This window comes from Argopecten irradians, unplaced genomic scaffold (assembly GCF_041381155.1).
Source record: "Argopecten irradians isolate NY unplaced genomic scaffold, Ai_NY scaffold_0262, whole genome shotgun sequence".
Classification (NCBI taxonomy): Eukaryota; Metazoa; Mollusca; class Bivalvia; order Pectinida; family Pectinidae; genus Argopecten; species Argopecten irradians.
The window spans coordinates 10,619-16,275 of NW_027187729.1; the positions used below are offsets into that span (position 1 = coordinate 10,619).

The following is a 5,657-nucleotide window of genomic DNA, read 5'->3' on the forward strand; positions in this document are numbered from 1 at the left end:
TTTCAGGTTACGTGCATTGGATCAGGTTTGTTATTTTATCTGCAGCTAAATTGTATATGTTGTTTGGTGATTGTATGGTTGCTTCAATATGTCTTCTATTCAGGAACTGAAAAGTATTGGAGAGGGACTTAAAAGGAAAGGATCTTCAAGATTTTATTTTTAGGGAACAAGCAAGGGAACATGAGGAAAGACAGATCCAAAGGGAACAGGAAAAGGAACGTTGTGAGAGGGAGCTAAACATGTTGCAGATGCAGGCAGACCTAGAGAAGGAACGAGAAGATAGAGCTGTACGTGAGCATGAACGACAAATGGAACTTCTGGACATGAAGAGTAAACAGGAGGCTAGAATAGTACCACCAACTAGCGGTTCGAGTACTGCAATCAAAGGGCCAAAACTTCCACCTTATGAGGAGGGTAAGGATAATATTGACTCTTATTTACAGAGGTTCGAGCGTTATGCGACGACGCAAGGCTGGGATAAGGGCTTGCAGTGGGCACCCAACCTTAGCGTGTTATTGAAAGGTAGAGCTTTAGATGTGTTTTCCAGATTGCCTGTCGATCAGAGTATGGACTATGAAGTGCTGAAGCGTGCTCTATTGAAGAGATTCGAGATGACGGAGCAAGGGTTTCGGAAGCGGTTCATAGATGGAAGACCAGAGAAGGGCGAGACATTTAGTCAGTTTGCTGTCAGACTAGGAAGTTATTTCCAGAGATGGCTAGAGATGGCAGGTATAGAAATGACCTTTGCTGGATTAAAGGATTTGATGGTCCGAGACCAGTTCCTCCGCGCATGTGGAACTGACCTTGTTTCTAAAGGAGAGAATTCCTAAGTCCGTGGAAGAGATGTCAAAACTCGCTGACCAGTATGCTGAGGCAAGAGGCGATGCATCCAGCTTAGCTAGGCCAAAGTATGGAGGACATAAGTCAGTTTCTGGTCATGCCAATCAGCAGGTACAGTCTGGCAAGACATCTGGTGATACGATACCAAAAGACAAATTTAACAGTTCGATGAAGCATTGCTACATATGTCAGAAGACCGATCATCTGTCATTCAATTGTCCCCCAGAAGAGTGGTTAGAAGAAAAACACAGCCAATTGTGATGCTTCTAAGGAGAAGAGGAAGGAGCGGAAGACAGATGCTTTACAGGAAAAGACGGTAAAAAAAAGGAAAAAAACTGATTATGACAGAAAGGAACATTTATCTTCTTCCTGTAGTGAGACAACAGATATGCCAGTTGTGCAGGGGTTTGTTGGCGATCATCCAGTATCAGTTTTTGAGCGCTGTATTGTCCGGACGTGTCTAGTTGGGAATGAAGATCGCACTGATGAGACAGAGACGTGCCATATTAGCTAATGGACAAAAACTTGATGTTCCTGTTGCTTATCCATTTGTTGACTCGCCATACTTTAAAGGTAAAGTACGTGCTTGGTGTATGGATACTCCAGTGTATGATTTTGTTACTATTGGTAATATTAAAGGGAGCAAGGAAGCCATACGAACCAGATGAGGATTGGAAGCGAGATGAAGGATTGGATGCGCTTGCTGTACAGACAAGGACACAGAAGCGGATATAGGATAAGCCTTACCCTCCGATCAAGGTTCCTACCCCGAAAGACTTAGGGTCGCCATGTAGATATCAAGAATGCTCAGAAGGAGGATGACAGCCTGAAAACTGTTTGGGAGATGGAGAAGAATGGAACTACCAAAGTGCGGTGTTGATGGTGGGCAAATCGCGATTTTATGTATCTAGAGGACTGTTGTTTAGAGAATTTAAGAGCCCTACATGTGCCAGTGAACAGTTCAAACAACTTGTTGTTCCTTAAGTGTATAGACCGACAGTCCTACAGTTAGCTCATGAGTCGATGATGGCAGGTCATATGGGAGCGAAGAGGACATTGGAGAGAATTACTTCAGAGTTCTTTTGGCCAGGAATCACGTCTGATGTAACAAGATACTGCAGGTCATGTGATGTTTGTCAGAGGACTTACCCAAAAGAAAAGTTGGAAAAGTGCCCGGTTGGATCTATGCCGTTGATAGACATCCCTTTTCATCGAGTAGCTATAGATATAGTGGGATCATTGAATCCAGTGACGGAGAGGGGTAATCGGTATATATACAACTCAAAATTATGCTAAGGATCACTTTTATTTTGTAGTATATCAAATTCATTTAATTGTACAATGTTCATAAAAAATACTTTAATGATGTCTTTAAGATGTCTAAACACAGGTTCCAAAACAGGAAAAACTATTGAATTTTCACGAGTGCTCGATAACATTACTTGCGAAACAGAGCTACCCCCCAAAATCACAAAACACGGCAATGGGAGCGAAAACGAAATTCGCGTTAAATCAGTTTTTTTTTCGTGTAATTTTCATTTCATTATATTGTGTGACGTCCCCCTAGCTTCAATAAGACTTCGCCATCGCCGACGCAATGCTCGCAATAAGTCCCGTTTCCGGTTTTGCTGGGTGGATGCCCATAGTCCTCTTGCAGGGCCTGTTTCCATGTTTTTACAGTAACCTTTGATGGTAAACGCGGGAAGAAAATGGATTACTGTAAGCATGTCCTACACGTGCTCTAATCGGATTTAGATCCGGGAAACGAGCAGGCCAGTCCATGCGTTCGATAGTTTCCCTCTGAAGTTCGTCGTCAGAGGTTTAGTAACGCTACGTCACTACAAAAATGACTTCATAAACGCCACTGAAACTCGAATATCTACGCAATCTGTACATAATCATACAGACTGAGGTTCCGTAGACCCCCCCCCCCCCCTGCAGAGAGGATTCCCTTGACTGGGAGGCATGCTCAGGCTACACTTACATGGGCCCAGGGGGGGGGGGGGGGGGGGGGGGGGGGGGGGGGGGGGGGGGGGGGGGGGGGGGGGGGGGGGGGGGGGGGGGGGGGGGGGCCCACGATCATGCGAGATGGACTATCAGAGACTGGAGCCCTGTTCTGTTCACAGACAAGTCCAGATTCTGTCTCGACTTCACAGACAGGCGTGCTAGAATGTGGAGACTACCAAATAAACGATTTCCTACAGCCAACGTCTCCGAACACGACCAACATGGCGGCGGGTCTGTAATGGTCTTGGGCGGTATAAGTGTCCAAAGAAAAACAAATCTCCATGTCTTCCCGAACGACAATTTGATAGCCCAGAGGTACTTCGATGACGTCCTTGATGTCTACATTAGACGATATGCTGGTGCTATCGGTCCGGAATTCATTTTAATGGATGATAACGCTCATCCACATAGAGCTTGGGTCACTGTCGCCTATCTTCAGAGGAAAACTATCGAATGTATGGACTGTCTTGCTCATTCTCCGGATCCAAATCCGATACAGCACGTGTGGGTCATGCTACAGGAATCCATTTCTTCCCGCGTTTACCAGACAAGGTCACCGCAAGAACTTAGAACGGCTCTGCGAGAGGAATGGTCATCCATCCAGCAAAACCGGAGACGAGACTTAATTGCGAGCATGCGTCGGCGATGTCGCAGTGTTGTTAAAGCTAGGGGACGTCACTCAATATGCGGAAATGAAAATTACACGAGAAAACTGTTTTAACGCGAATTTCATTTTCGCTCCCATTGCCGTGTTTTTGTGATTTTGGGGGTAGCTCCGTTTCGCAAGTAATGTATAGAGCACTCGTGAAAAATCCATAGTTTTTCTGTTGGAGCCTGTGTTTAGACATCTTAAAGACATCATTAAATCATTTTTATGAATATTGTACAATTACATGAATTTGATATACTGAAATATGAAAGTGATCCTTAGCAAATTTTGAGTAGTATACTTACCATAGTTGACTACGCGACGAGATACCCTGAAGCAGTGTCGTTAAAGGGGATAGAAACAGAACGTGTCGCCGAGCCATTGGTTGATGTCTATAGTAGGGTTGGGCTACCCCAGGAAATTTTTGACAGATCAGAGTGCACAGTTCACCTCGGATGTGATGCGAGAGGTAAGCCAGTTGCTGTCCATTCGCCAGTTGACTACGACTCCGTACCATCCGATGTGCAATGATCTTGTTGAGCGTTTTAACGGTACTCTGAAGCAGATGTTGCGAAGGATGTGTGCTGAAAGACCTCGTGACTGGGACAAGTACATAAACGCTTTGTTGTTTGCTTATGGGGAAGTGACGCAGGAAAGTCTTGGTTTTTCCCCATTTGAGTTACTCTATGGACGTAAGGTGCGGGGACCAATGATGATTCTCAAGGAATTATTGACCAAAGATATTCCAGATCCTGACACTAAGACTACCTATCAATATGTGATAGATCTGAATGAACGTCTTGCGGAGACCTGCAAGATTGCTCAGTCAAATCTGAAATGGGCGAGGACTCGTCAAGCAGCCTACTACACTAGGAAGGCGAAGGATTGGAAGATGAGCCCTGGACAGTAAGTGCTTGTGCTTCTGCCAACTAAGAGGAATAAGTTGTTCATGGAATGGAAAGGGCGGTATGTTATAGAAGAGAAGAAGGGTTCCATGGCCTACAGGGTCAATGTTGATGGCAAGTCAAAGACGTACCATGCCAACGTTTTACGGCTATATATGGACAGTGAGACAACCGCAGTTGTCAGAGATGTACCAGGAGTACTATCGGTAATATCAGCTATGGCTATTGAAGAAGACGACAATGATGATAATACCTTTCTAGATGAAGGCATCGTTACACCACCTAAACCAACGATGACCGAGACATCTGAAGATGTACTCATATCAGAGTTGCTCAGTGAGAAACAGAGGAAAGAGGTGCAGGATATGCTAGACGAGTTTGAAGATATTCTTACAGATGTGCCAGGAAAAACCAACCTTGGAGAACATGATATTATAACATTGACAGATGAGCCAGTCAGAGCAAAGAGTCACAACATACCCTACAACATGAAAGCAACCATACAAGACGAGGTCAAAAAGATGTTGAAGATGGGCGTGATAACTCCACCAGAGTCACCATATTCTGCTCCTGTTGTGATTGTCAAGAAAAAAGAGTATCGACAGCTCAACAGAGTTACCATCTCTGATGCGGAGCCTATGCCCAACGCGGCTGATATATTTGCGCGGTTATCAGGATATCGTTATTTTTCGCGCCCGGACCTCAGCAAAGGATATTGGCAAGTGCCCATGGCAAAATCAGCAAAGCAGAAAACTGCATTTACGACTCCCATGGGTTTGTTCGAATGTTCTGTCATGCCCTTTGGTCTCGTGAATGCACCCGCTACGTTTTGTCGCATCATGACGAAGTTACTCAGGGATATGACTGGTATAGAGAGTTTCATAGATGACATTCTGGTGTACACAAGGACATGGGAAAAACATTTTTCGGTCTTGAGAGAGCTATTCCAGAGGCTGCGAGGAGCAGGACTTAGCACCAGACCGACCAATTGTGCTATTTGTTATGGAAGCCTGGAGTGTCTTGGGCATATAGTCGGGAATCAGCGTCTCGCACCGAATCCGGACAAAAAGCCATCCTTGATATACCAACACTGGAGACAAAGAAGCAAGTTAGGTCGTTCATGGGAATGGCAGGATTCTATAGGAAGTTTATACCAGATTTTCTGTCTATATCAGTTCCATTGACTGATTTGACGAGGAAGGGACAGACACACAGAGTTCAGTGGAATGAGCCTCAGGAGAGAGCATTCGTAACCC

The 5,657-nt window shown here is 45.0% G+C and overlaps 1 pseudogene; it reads left to right on the forward strand.

Annotated features, from left to right (window-relative positions):
• Positions 1–239: 239 nt before the first annotated feature.
• LOC138312255 (uncharacterized) lies at positions 240–1,508 on the forward strand (annotated as a pseudogene).
• The last annotated feature ends 4,149 nt before the right edge of the window (positions 1,509–5,657 follow it).